The 15,150-nt window shown below is 45.0% G+C and overlaps 1 protein-coding gene across 1 annotated transcript in view; it reads left to right on the top strand.

Moving 5' to 3' along the window:
* CRYBG3 (crystallin beta-gamma domain containing 3) overlaps positions 1-15,150 on the top strand; it is a 1,300,096-nt gene that overhangs the window by 274,810 nt on the left and 1,010,136 nt on the right. The gene's annotated exons all lie outside the window — the stretch shown is intronic.

Raw genomic sequence — 15,150 nt, 5'->3', positions numbered from 1 at the left:
TGCGGGCGCCTAGCCGTAGAAACTTTAATTTGTTGACGGCTGTCACAACAAAGGACATACTGCTTCGTCTCTTTATAGAGACCAGGCCACCAGTAACGTGCCTGCAAGAGTGAAATTGTGGCAGCCACGCCAGCATGTGCAGATGCCGCCCCCTCATGAGCTGCAGATATTAATTGAGGTTGCACAATTTTATTGGGCAAGTCGCGTACACCAACGCCTGGGATTTTAACTTCCGCGTTTAGCATACTACCCATGGAGTAATGTTATTTAGAGAGAAATCCTTTAGGATATGGCGCGCCATCAGCCGTAGCTTTTATGGCTGCCAAAATCTCTGTGTCTGGTTTGGAACTCGAACGAGTTACTGCGGCCACAGTGGCAACTGCCACTGCCGACTTTGCGGCTTCATCAGCCAAAGCATTTCCAGCAATGTGTATTCCAACGCGCTGGTGTCCAAGTGTATGTACAACATGGACCTTAGGAAGCGTCTCCTTCAGATCCGCAACCTTCCCCCACAGCATCCTGTGTTTTATTGTGTTACCCTTGGAATCTCTGAACCCATTTAACCTCCAGTAATGCAAATATTCATTGAAAGACTGAACACAGAATCACAAACAAGCAGTGTGAACTGTGCCGGATCTGCATGTTCCAAGGCTAATAACAGAGCTTTCAGCTCAGCCAACTGTGCCGTACAATCTCCCAAGTTCTGTGTATAAGTATGTTGGGGGAAGAACTTCTCCCCCTCCATATAGCCTCTCACCACCGCACATGTAGCAGAATACTGTTGTTTAGTTCCCACCGCAGGTTGCGCAGAGCCATTGGTGTACATGACCACCTGATATTGATCAATAGACAACGTTCCAGCGGGAACCGGGTATTCCATTTCATATTGGAGAAATTCCTGTGTCTGCAGCTTTGGGTCAAATATGTAATCAACATCAGTGGCTGTCAAAGACGTAGCCCATTGTATCCATCGCGGGTGTAAAGCTTTCGCATTAGGAACACTCGCTTTTGTAAGAGCCTCTAAGGCCGGGATCGGGGAAACGACAATGATGCGTTGGGCCTGGGCAAGAGGTCGTTCTTTAATCACAGCCATCTGTACAGCAGTGAGAATTTTCTCAGTTTGTGCAAAACGTTGTTCTGCAGCAGAATACAAGTCGGACTTGTATCCTATCGGAACTGTCTCACCCTCATTAAAGGTGACATACGTAAACCCAACGGCCCCAGCTATAACCCTGATGACCAAATGTGTCTTATTGTCACAGATGCTTAGCAGCTAGGAGATCAGTTTGCAAGTCTCGAAGAATATGTGTATGCTCAATCGTCCAAAATCTACTCGAAAAATCTGGGCTAATCAACTCGTATAAAGGTTTTATACGTGTAGCATAATCAGTAATGTAAGTTCTGCCAAAATTTAGAAATCCCAACAGCGACTGGAGTTTCTTAATCGTATTAGGAGGTTGCAACTGTGCACATTTTTCTAAAGTGTGGCGCTAAGCTCTTGCCCTCGTTCGACAGCTCATATCCCAGGAAAATGACGCTGAGGAAGGCAATTTTCGACTTTTTGAAGTTAAATTTGTAGCCAATTTCGGCAAATCCCACAACAATGCGGGCTACCCGGCTTAAATGTTGCAGTAACTCGTCATCTGTGAGATATATATATCATCAACATATGACAAAGCTTCAGGGTCCAACTTGTGCAAAATTTCAGTCACACGAGCCGAAAATAGTCCCGGGCTATTCTTATACCCCTGAGGCAAACGACAAAACATTTTCTGAGAGCCAAACGCACTAAAGCTTGTAAAATCCCTACTTTCGGGCGCTATATTCTGGCAGAAGAAACCATTCGAGATATCTAAAGTGGTTTTGTATTTTTTACGCACAATATTATTCATGAGTGCTGCGCTATGTGAATTTTGTATAGCATATGTGCGTGTATGTCCGTTTAAATGTCTGCAGTCCACCAGTATCCTATAAGAATGGTCTGGTTTAATTACAGGGCATAAGGGATTATTCATCGGCGAGACACAGGGTTCAATTACTCCCTGGTACTCCAACTGTGTAAGTATTTTCCTTACCAATGCCCTTGCTTCAAATTTTATAGGATATTGCGGTTGTGGCTGAGGTTCGCCCTTAACCGGAATTACAAGATAAGGTGAATCCGTATCCCACCCCACATGATTTCTATATAAGGCGGGTGCTTGTGCCAGAGCCCATTTAATGCTATAGGATTCTGCGAGTTCTCCCGGAACAAGTGGTGAGAACGAAGGTGTAATAACCTACTCCCCAACTGGACAGTTACGAACAAAGTCTGGGGGCCAATCCTGTTCGGCCAGCAGAATGTCATACATTTTGACTACACGATCCCAAAAGATGGCGTTTATAGTGCGCTCAATGTCCCCTTCTAATTGTAAAGTTACTGTATAAACTCTATCGGGATCAGAGACACGCATATCTGCTGTTTCGACTTGTATGAAGTCATCAGTTGCTTTCACCTCCAGATGCTCTAGAAGATTCCAGCGAACTATTGTGACCTCTGCTGCGCTGTCTAACAGTGCTAGTGCCCATGTCTTGTTCTTCAAGAGATCTCTCTTCCTGTGTGGCATGTCTTACTGAGACTGCCGCCACCTTCTTCTTTTTAAACTGCTGTTTTTGTTGGATCGGTTTCTCCTCCTTCTTGACAGAAACCTCCGATGAGCGTTGTGATTCCTGTCTCGGTTTCATGTACTCTGTTCTCCGCTAGTAGCATCTTTACTACCCTTACCCTGAAACTGCGGTTTCTGTGGTCTAGCCCCCAGGCTATCACGACCAATAGTGGAATATGTTTCTGCTATAATTCTCGGCAGCTCCCGCTCCTGATCGAGTTGCGGGACGTCACGAAGATGCATACACACCGCTGGTGCCACTGCCTCTCCTTTTAGATTACTCAATATGATGGAAGAAACCGTGGCAAATTTGCCTGTCAGCTTCATCCCTAAATCTAAGGCCGGGGCAGCCCCATATTCATCTTGAATTTGTTTGAGCACATCCGGTAGATTAGCCAGTGTCAGTGTACCGTGTGCTGTAGTGTAGAGTGCGGCAAACACCGTGCCCCATGTATTACAATGGTCCACTGTAGGAACCATACCAAACGGTAAACACATTGTCAATATTCTATGTTTATCCTGAGGTCCCGTATGGGGAAATACTGCTTCCAGCGTATAAATTTTTTGCGCCAGCCAAAATGGAGTCTCCTCTCATTTAGCCGGTACTTTGCCCATAACAGAGTGCACAGTGGCCGGATTGATACCCGAAACTACTGCATGTGGTTGTGCCGGAGCAGCACGCGCTGAGTTTGTGTTTAGTGTCTGCATCACAAATTGAACTAAGCGTCTATATGTAGCCGTTAATTCTGTATATAAACGACGAACTTCAGCCACCGCCAACTGAGCTACCGCTGGATGTGGTGTATATGTAGCCAATAAAGGCCAGGTAGGACCATTGTTACTTAGTGGACCTAGCCTAACTGATGCTATGGTGTGAGGTAGGGCGCCATCAAGCCAATTATTATGTTCTTGATAAGATAGAGGTATTTCTAAAAATGCATATGCCCTGTATTGTCCAGGGACATTTGCTAGAGTGTAATCGTGAAATGTGTGTGAATTCCCATCAACTGCCGGAAATACGACCCAAGAATAAAAAAGTTCTGTTCTATAGGCTGCATGGGAGTCCACCACAAACGTGACTGGACCCCCCTGGTTCGTTAGACCATGTGCTAGCAGATGTACCGTGAGCTGGTGTTGCATATTAACTGCTATGTTCATTACTTGGGGATTCGCCATTATAAGCACCAGTTCAGAGAACGCACACCAATATCGGGGTTTTCCTTTCAGAGTTGAAGCTTGAACAACCAACCGCTATATTTAGGATCTACCTATATCGCGGTTGCGGAATTCCTCAGTGCCACGGACGTCTACGTTAACGGAACCGAGGAGTCAATATATATATGAGACCGAGAGAGTCAGCTGGACCCGAAACTTAGAGCCAGACCAAACGTTGGTGGTGCCATGTCGCGTGGGCTCTCATTATCCTAAATGAGACTACTGGATTTCTAGGTAGCAGGGTCGTTCCTGGTATGGGGGACTAAGTCTTACCCACTTGGAAGGACCTCTGCCACCATAAATCCAGTTTTGCTCCGGCTAACTAGCAGTGCCTCATCTCTCCCAAGGGGAAGGGATGATTTGGCAGCCGAGCGCATGACATCTTTAGAACTTCTCAGGGAAGGCGTGGTCACTCAGATCCCAACCAGCTCTCTCATTTACAGTATGATCTCATATACAAATGACAAAGGCAGTTTGAGTTTTATAGATTGTTTTAATAAAACGACTGCATTTTAGATATTAAGGCGTGAGCCGCAATAACCAGAACCATACAACACAGTAGGATTGAAATAGTCACGAGGAGAGTGAAACATAAGAATAACGCTATCATAGTGTTAATAGGTTACTTTCTCTCTGAGTCAGTTCTACTTCGAGCACAGCATGTTAAGCTCTAAGCTTGCCTTTCAGATTCCCTGGGAAGACATCAACCCTCATACCTGAGCAAAGGCCTGTGATCTGGTTCAGCATCTGCAACAGGGCAGTCAGCGTCTAGTTGTGGTTCCCTGGTCGGAATCTCCCTCTTGCGTGTATTAGGACAAGGAAGTGTTTTTATAACTAACATGTCAGTGGGATCACAACCTACGCAAGAATGTATATCTGCAATCCAAAGACTAAACTCCTACCACATCTACTGGCAATGTACCAGACTGTATCCTTGACTGAAGCACAGAGTGAGCAAGAATGTGTCATTGAGAACTCCAGTGCTGAAGTAGGCTAAACAGTGTGATATAAAAAATAAAACAAGACCGTAGAACTGGCTATTTGAAAAATAACAGTACGAAGCTGAATAAAATGTATTTAGAGCAAAGTGCACAGAGGCTCTATGCTGCAAGCAAAGGAATAAAATACATCAAGGGCAGAGTGCACAAAGGCCTAGCGCCTGAAGCTAACGCACAAAAGATACGTAAAAATGACCACACTACACTCTGAGATGTCGAACTCTAGAGTCCATGCAGAATGTTGCCAGAAATCGCCTTTTACTGTTGGGGTTTTTGGTGAGTTACTGCTTGTGAGCTGGGAGGGTTGGGCTGACAGTTGCGTCTTGTTGTAGGATTGGCTTAGTCACCTACAAACAAAAATGCTGTAATCCCTAAACCAGCAGTCTCACCTGGAGCGAGAGTCCAACTATGAACATGGCGCCATGAACTATAGTGTTTTGGCACTAATTTACAGATATCTTGAGTATCTCTGTCTCACACACAACAGGTACCCTAAGTACCATTATAAGGAGACGTTTGTGGTCTTGGGGATAATTCTCCTCAGCTGAATGGGGATCACCTAACTATGCTGTCGATTGTTCCAAGCTTGAACTCTTAAAAGGACTTTCTCCCCATTTGGTGCTCAACAGGCTTACCAAACAGAAACATTCTATTCCTGGCTTACCTTTACTGTGGAAGACACTACAACATACATATTTCACACATACCAAATTGAAAGGTACCACAGCGGTACCGAGCAAATAAGTATCTAAGGATACCCCTTTCCCATCAATAACATAAAAATTGGTTCAGCGGTGCCATACCACATGTAATATAACCCGTGAGATTAGGTCCTTTAAGTAATGACAAAGGTGGCCCATGTTTGCCACATACACAGCACATCTTGGCATGCGAGCTATGCACATAGCCAATGTACCTGCACTTTACAATGAGCTACTACAAGTTTACAGACTATTACGCTATGCAGACCTTAAGCACCGCCCCAGCAGGGGCTGCACCAGCTGGTCACCAGTTAGTTGCTACTGATATTAACCCACAAACAATACATTCTATCATGGTAAAAGCACCCACAGAACGTGAAAATATGGATAGCACAAAGCAGTGTTTCCCCATACAGGAGCCCAAGATAAACATAGAATTCTTACAATGTGTTTGCTATTCGGAATGTTTCCCTCATTGAATGACTGCACCACATTGGGTACAGTCTTCGCTGCAATTTACACCACCATGCATGGTACCCCAACACTTGCCAATTCAACGGAAGTGTTAAAACAGATTAAAATTGATCACGGGCTGCTCTAGCCCTGGATTTGGGGATGAAACTGTAGCGTAACTTCGACACAATCTCCTCACTAATACTCCGTAACATTAGAGGGGAAGCGTAGCGCGGCTATACGCCAGTGGCTCAGGGAGGTTCCACAGTTGAAACAGGAGCGTCAACTACTGAAAATTATTTCCGACACCTATAGTAGTATAGGATGGGATAGTTTGGTAGTCAAGCCGGAGAAGCCTGAAATTCAGAGTCCCACCCCTAAAGACGGTACTAAAGAAGCACAAGAGGGTTCCTAAAAAGGCTGGGATAAACAAAAAGAAAATAAAGGCCGACGAAGTCAGATAGCAGACTGTCCACATCTTGACAACCCTGAAAGGAGATTAATCTCAGAAATAGGGAGAATGTATGGGCTTCAGACAAATATTTTGATTGACCACCCTCTTGTTCCTTTCAGGACACCCCGGATAGATGTAGTGTGGGAGTGGGCCAGTCAGAGCAAAGTCCTGACTACGTGATACAGAAGAAAGACTTAGTGGTCTTCAGACGAGAAAGAAGACAAATCCCCACAACAAAATGCACAATTTAAAAAGAAAAAGGCTCACGATTTCAATAAAACATACCAGCAAACTTGAGAACAGTGTTGAAGAACAAGACTGGGGCAGTGACACTGATGGGACAGCGCAGCAGAAGTCTCAATAGGTCACCAGAATCTGAAAGAACATCTGGATGTGACAGCAACTCACAATTTTCTTGCAGTCGAGACTGCAGATGGGCTCATTCTCCCACCCAACAGGGTTTATGATTTAAATATTCAGATTGAGGGAGACATGGAGTGCACAATTAGTGTAATTTTCTTGGATGAACTTAATTGTGATATTCTATTGGCAGTAAGAGACTGGCTACCAGAACACGTCCTTTAGCTCCCACATGGTGAAGATGTCATTTTGCCTTCTTTCTCAGATCTTGGGATAGAGATTCCCCCTACCTTGTAATGCCTATTAGGTTTACACCCCAGCCTCAGCCCCAGCATCCTGTTTTTCATGAGGCTAAAGCTCCAGTGAGGGAGATCTTCACTCAGTTCGAGTAACATTGAGCAATGTCACTGTGTCTTTGCAATGAATAACCTGGTATTCCTCATTGCAAAACCAGACCATTTATATAGAATAGTCTTAGATTACAGACACCTAAACAACTACACAAGCACATACGCAATACAAAATGCACACAGTACCGCACTAAGTAATAACATAGTGCATAAAAACTACAAAACAACCCTGGATATGTCCAACTGTTTTTTATGCCAAAATTTAGCACATGAAGTCAGGTCCTGAGATCATTCTCATTTGGCTCACAATATTGCTTCTATTGTTTGCCCCAAGGCTATAAGAACAGCCCAGGGTTGTTCTCATTCCGTGTAACATCAATATTTTGTGATATTGATCCTGAGGCATTGTCCTCTGTGGTTGACAACTATCTCACAGATGTCGACCTCATCTGAGGATTCGCAGCCCTTGGCTACAAAAACAATTTTAGGGAAACTAAAATAGCCTTTCTCAGTATATTGTTCCTGGGATATGAGCTATCAAACGAGGGCAAGAGCCGGGCCCCACACTTCTAGAAAAATGTGCTCAACTCCAACCACCGAACACAATCAAGAAACTGCAGTCTTTACTTTGTTTCTTCAACTTTGGCAGCACTTACATTCCAGACTATGCACTACGCATCAGACCACTCTGATTTAATAAACCATATTTCTCGATCAGACACTGGACAGTTGAACACACATGCATTCTTAGATGATTGAAGAAAGACATGCTAGAAGTAAAACACTTCCACACACATGACAACAAAATAAATTTGGTCATCAGAATAATTGCTAGTGCTATTGTGTTCACCTGTGTCACCTTTAATGAGAGTGACACAGTGCCCATAGCATATAAATCACATTTATACTCCAACGCAGAACAACGCTTTGCAGCCACAGAAAAGATTCTGACTTCCGTGCAGCTGGCTGTCATCAAGGAGAGGCCACTTGCCCAAGGGAAACACATTATTGTTGTTACCCTGGTGCTGGCCTTACAGGCTGTCAAAAAAGCAAGTGTCCCTAACGCTATAGCATTACATCCACATTGGATTCAATGGGCAACCTCCCTGACTGCCACTGATGATGTTTACATCTTTGGCCCAAAACATCAAACACAAGAATTTCTTCAATATGAACAGGAATACCCCGTACCTCTTAACACCTTGCCACTTGACAGCTACAGTGCTGTCATTTACACTGATGGTTCAGCACAACCAGCTTTAGGTACAAAACATCAATACTCAGCCACTAGCGCAGCTGTGAGGGGTGTGATGAAGGATGGTGTATTCCACCTTCAGAATACCTACATGCAGACCCAGGGGGACTGCGCAGCACAATTGGCTGAAGTTAAAGCTCTCATCCTGACACTGGAACATACGGATCCAGAACATCTCATGCTGATTGTGATTCGTACTACTGTGTCCAGTCCTACAATGATTACCTCAATCATTGGCGGTTAAACAGGTTCAGAGACACAAAAGGGAACACCATAAAACACATAACTCTGGGGGAGGGTGGCTGATCTTAAAGATAAGCTACCAGAAGCTCATGTAGTCTATACATTGAGCAGTCAACGAGTAGGAGTACACGTTATTGGAAACACCTTGGCTGATGAAGCAGCCAAATCAGAAGTGGCTACGGCTTCTGTTGCTGCAGTGAGTCATTCTCGCACAAGACGGGATAATGAAATTCTGGCTGCAGTAAAAGCTTTGGCTGAAGGCAAGCCTCTCCCAAAAGCATGTCCTACTAAATATTCATATCATATCACTGCACAGAATGTTGCGTCTGCAACAGTTCTTGGGGTGGGAGATCAATTGATCCCCAACCGAGGCCAGAGATTAGATCTTATCAAAACAGCGCGTGAGGGTGTCGCATCTGCTCATACTGGTGTCGTGGCCACAACAGCACTCTTACAGGAATGCTTCTGGTGGCCTATACAAACAGACCAAGCAATATGTCATTTGCAGTGACATTTTCCAGCAAATAAAAGGCTAAAAAAATCAAACGCCCACTGCAGACATCCCTCTTAGTGTCCAACAGGCCACTACAGTGGTTGTAATTGGACCCCTGTGATCCCTTACAACCTGATGGTGCATACATATATATCTTAGTTGCTGTAGATTGTTGTTCTAGATTCCTGTTGGTATGGCCACAGTGGTCTGCTGACGCTCAAATTGTTATAAAAGACTTGCTGGTCTTCATCAGTACATATGTGGTTTCAGCATTCCACGAAGACCAGGGCCCTGCTTTGGTCTCTAGAGCATTCAGGGACACAATGAGGACATTGGGTGTTGAACTCAATTACTCGTTTCCATATCATCTCGAGGGAAATTCTGCTGTGGAGAGGAGGAATTGTGACCTAATGCAGTCCTTAACAGCTAGAGTATAAGTTGGCTTCATCACCTATGTGGGGTCCAGAGAGCACAGAGTAATCTACCAAGACAGGTCCTTGGGAGGATGCACTCCTTATAAGGTCCACTTTGGGATACTTATGTATGTCCCAGGTCTAGATGGCCCTGGTATGGTGGTAGCAGACACTCCTTTTGACATAAATGAACGTCTGTATTGCAGGAGCTTCAACAATTTCATGATGATAATTTATCTGCCAGTTTTACCACATTAGGAATAAAGGATTTGCCAAGAACTTCTACTGGCTGGATTCCTAAAGTTGGGGTTCTGGTTCATGAGAAGATTGCTGTGAAGAAGGAATTAGGCCCATCTTATAGAGCACCTGTTCCAGTCCTGGGAGTACAAGCTACCAGAACAGTCATACGTCCACAGCTGCCAGGTTCCAAAGCAAACTGATTTGTCTCCATCGACAATGTAAAACTGCAATATGTGACCAATCCTGCACAGTAGGCCCAGAGGTCTATTGCGTAGTTCCCAGTCCCCTCTCACTAACCAACAGGACATACCTCTTCAAAGAAGAACAACATCACTTCTGAATATACCGGCATGTACAACAATGCTACAAATGCCTCCTCGAGCATGGGGAGGGAGGAGAATGAGCTTCTACTGATTCCTGTTACCACTTCACCTACATGAGCTGTCCAAGATGTGGCTGTCTTCTACATAAATTCAACAGAAACAGACAACAGCGTTTACTATGAACCTCCATTCAAGTGGATCTATCCACCAGTAATGCACCGGCTCCTGTGTTTGTAGAGACTGCTTCTGGTTACTTCATCAACATTGATGACTTTTCTTTAGCTGCACCTGCAACTGAAACTGTTTTTAAAGACACATAAGCTGTACATATGGCTTAAAGATAACTATTTGGTTTATCCATGGTATTATCTGTGGATTTCTCTGACATTGTTTGCCTTTCTATTATGGATTGGTTTTGTGACTGTTTTCTTTCTCTTGATAAACAGTCATTATCTTCCTGAACGCTCCTCTGTTGATCCAGTGGATGAAATCTTACCACTTTAACTTTTCTCACATAAGGTCCGAAGAGACTTGTCCCTTGTCAACATTTCAGCAGTACCAATTCCAGATGGGATTGTTTGGGATAAAGTTCCATTTGATATATACGGGCCCACTGAGGTGATCCAAATACCATTTGTATTCATAATTTAAATGACTGATGTCACTACGTCTGGTAATGTTTCTGATGACTGGGATGTTCGACAGTTGATTCAATGCTTGCTGAGCTGCAGGATTACACTGTGTTTGAAAGTGATGATGCGTACATGAACACAGCAAATTATGGGGAGTTGTTCTGTTATATTCACTGGGGACATTACTATCTGCACTGAGCAGCTAGACATAGATTAGTATTTAATTACACACACTGGGAAGGTTGTTTAACTCCATCTGTGGGAAGCCCCAAAACATATGTAGACAAATTTGCATACTTTTCTGGGCATGACACTACAAATGCAGTGTCATATTATTTTAAATTACTACCTTCTAAAATGCGAAAGATTTTGCTAACAGGCACCAAATTGATCTATTCAGATTCCTTTGTTTCCCGACTTGCTGTTGAAGGTTATGAACACTGGAAGAACACTATTGATGTAAAAAGTGTATGGGGAACACAAGATTGGCAAATTCAAGGTAGGGAAGCCTTGTTCAGAGCATGCCTTATCCCGTTCATATGATATTTTCGATTGATACAGTTCAACAGACATTCTGCCTAGGGTTAGCAAAAATAAATTAAATGAATGCGCCTAGTATCCCCACACCTGCCAAGTATACCAATTGGCAATCATTCCTAAATGTCACAGAGGAGGAACTAAATGCTTCAGGATGGTACCTATAATTCCACACTTTCAAGTCCCGGCGAGTGGTTATTGTGGCCAACAGACAGTAATGGGTGTCAGACATGTTTTGTTAATTCCTCAGGGGTTTCAAGATTAGCCAGCCAGACTCTCACTATGTCTCAGGCCAACAATCTGTTATAGTTACCACATACAGTGTGGGTAAACTGACCCAACAATGGTTATGAGTAACACCTTAGCAGCAGTTAAGGAAAATCTTAGTCTCCTTTCAGAGGAAATAGACTTGCAAGATTTCTTGCTAGGTCCAAGAAAGCAACACTTTAAATGATTCCTGTATGCCATATACAATGAAATATGGAAGCTTTCTCAAATGGAAGCGGCTGCACCTTTAAGGCAGATAAATAAGGAAAATGTGAAAAAGGCTTTAGCTGTTGTTGATAATGGCATGAATAATCTGTCCAACAGAATATACACCCTTAATAACATAGGCCCTCATTATGACATTGGCGGTAAATCCTACCTACCGCCATGCTGACTGCCGCCAGCATACCGTTCACCATATTATTACACACACACACACACCAGTCCGTCACTATTCAGCCACATACACAATTCCGCCACACCAAAGGTCAGTGATAAACTGGCGGTATCAAAACCCACACCAACAGAACAATGCCCATCACATTATGACCCACGAGTCACCATGGCGGACATTCAACAGCAGTAAACCATTTGCGGTATAAACCGCTGCCCTCAAACTACACACACACACACACACACACACACACACACACACACACAAAAAAAATACCACCACATTGGACAATTCAAACTACACACACCTGACACCCATACACACACACCACACCCACCCACTCACGCCATTATAAAACACTCACCCACATTACCCACAACCCTTCACCTTAACAAGCAATTGCCACCAGAGAGAGACAGCAAGACCACTGACACAACTAGAGCCACACACTACTCACACCTATACACCACTCACGCACCACACACCTCAACACATCACCCTACACACCCACACCTCACACAACACCAATGGCACCACAAAGACACCCCCGATTCTCAGAGGAGGAACTAGGGGTCATGGTGGAGAAAATCATCAGGGTAGAGACACAGCTATTCGGAGCACAGGTGCAGCAGATATCTATAGCTAGGACGCTAGATCTATGGCGGAGGATCGTAGACAGGATCAACGCCGTGGGACAGCATCCAAAAACAAGGGATGATATAAGGAAGAGGTGGAACGACCTACGGGGGAAGGTATGCTCTATTGCAGCAAGACACCAACTCGCTGTACAGAGGACTGGCGGTGGACCCCCACCCCTTACCCCACAACTAACAACATAGGAGGAGCAAGTTTTGGCAATCATGCATCCTGAGGGCGTGGCCGGAGTAGGAGGAGGACTGGACTCTGGTAAATCAACTCTATACTATCACCCCCCTACCTGCATGCCATCACATAACCCCACCCTCACCCTCAACCTCACTCCCATCACTCCACCACCTCCCACACATCACATCCCACTCATTCCAATGCCAAGCCATGCATGCACTACCAATGCATGGACATCACTCACAGCCCTGCATGGACACCTATCACCAAAGCATGCACACTAGAGAGAATCAGCTAGCCCACCACATACCAACTTACACATGTTAAAGCTGCCAGGGCAAATAGAACCAAAGAGGGCAACCCATCTGTGCACAATATGTCACACACAGAAAGAATAACACAGCATTTACATCCCCACAGGTATCCCAGCCAATATCACTGGAGAGGAGGTGCCAGTAATATCCAGTCCCCCAACTGAAGAGGCCCACAGTGATGACAGCAACTCTGGTCGCCTGAATCTGGATGACCAACCTGGCCCATCAGGGACCTCTAGACATTCAGTTAGCCAAGCCTAGTCCCAAACCACTACAGAACCTCCCCCATCTGGAAACACCACCACAGCACCCACCCAGCTTACCCATACCTCTGTCCCGAGGACACGTCAATCAGCAGTGTGTCCACCTCTAAAGGGACCCCAGGGCACACCTAATACCCAAGACAATCCGGGACCTGGGGTCAGTGGGCACACGGTTCAGGGGACAGAGGCACAGGACAACAGGGAAACCGGGAGGATTGCTGTGCGCCAGGGGGAGGACAGGCCCAGGGAACAGACTGTCCAGAAGGCACTCACCGAGATCATGGGAGCATACCAGCATTCCAAGGACACGATGAGCCAGATCCCGGACAGTGTGCAGGAGAACAGGCAGCTGCAGGAGGGGCTGTACCAGGGAATCAGGGAGGACTTGCAGGCCATCAACACCACCCTGGCCTCCATAGTGTAGTGAATCCTAGTTCGTTTTAATGGGATAACAGGAGTTAGCTTAGCCTCTGGCTTGTAGACTCATGCCCCCGTCACCTAGTGACTTTTAACCTACTTAGCTTGCTCTGTCTTAGCCCATTTAATTTATTTCTTCTAAGATGGCTGCCTTGTTTACAGTAAGACCACTTGTTATGGGTAACATTATCAGTGTCACTGCGCCAAGGCGTCAAGATCAAGCATCAAAGACAAACAGTAGGTGTTCACACTTAGGGATTTTTCATCTCTATACTTTTGAGGGATTGTTGATATTAATTGCCATCCCAAGCATGTCTTTTATCTATTGTTTAGGAACACACCTACGTCAGGGGACCTTGTAGATCTGTATAAATACATCACACTTTAGACAGATAATCAGAGGGATTCCGACCAGAGGGCATCGCCACCATCGCTGATACCGATGTTGCAGTCATCATGACGCTGACCCAGTCTTCGTGTCCCTGCGGAGTCTGAGATAGAGACCTCATTCCAAGGAAACAAGGGTTGGGGGCTCCTCTCCTGGACAGGGCATTGGCAGATTAGGTTTAACAAACCCAGCTCTCCTTTAGGTAGGAGGTTAGGCCTTTTCACATTAGGGTATTCGGGCATATTACATCTCATATATCTTTTCCATGTATTGCAAGATGGTGGGGGTCTTTGTAATAATGACTCTCGTCTTCACAATACTGTTTCTTGCTTTATTCATTATCCTTATTATTGCAGCCCATGCAACTTATCGCAAATTGCAGTAATGTTAAATAAAAACTATTGTAACTTTACTGCATCTGTGTCATTGCCTGTGTTTGTATGAGACATAATATATCTGTGAGAAAAGGGTAATCTCCGTTTAACCATGACACTCCCTGAGATATCTTATTTTCGAGTCCATGCGTAAACGGCTGCCATAAATCACCTTTTACTATTGTGTTTCTGGTGAGGTGCTACTAGTGAGCCGGTAAGGGTGGGACAACAGTTGCGACTCGTTGTAGGAAAGACGCAGTTGCCTACAAACAAAAGTACTGTCATCCTTTAACCAGCAGTCTTGCTCAGAGCAAGAGTCCAAACTACGACAATAGCAGAGGGGCTGGCAGACGTGGCCAACATTATGAGGGAGGTAGTCTCATAACAACGGGCCCCTGCTACTAGCCAGACATCTGAACTGCCTTCTGCTGCTGCTAGTGGCCATGAGGCCCGCCACGGGACTCACAGGCAACCAGTACCCCTCCCCCTACAGAAGGAGAACCACCCCGCAAATGTTCCCTGCTATCCAGGCAGAAGCCAGAGACTATTGCCAAGACCCTGGCTAGGAAATGAGACTCTCCTGATTGTCACCTTTGTGC

This window comes from Pleurodeles waltl, chromosome 8 (assembly GCF_031143425.1).
Source record: "Pleurodeles waltl isolate 20211129_DDA chromosome 8, aPleWal1.hap1.20221129, whole genome shotgun sequence".
Taxonomy (NCBI): domain Eukaryota; kingdom Metazoa; phylum Chordata; class Amphibia; order Caudata; family Salamandridae; genus Pleurodeles; species Pleurodeles waltl.
This window is presented reverse-complemented; position numbering and strand designations above follow the sequence as displayed.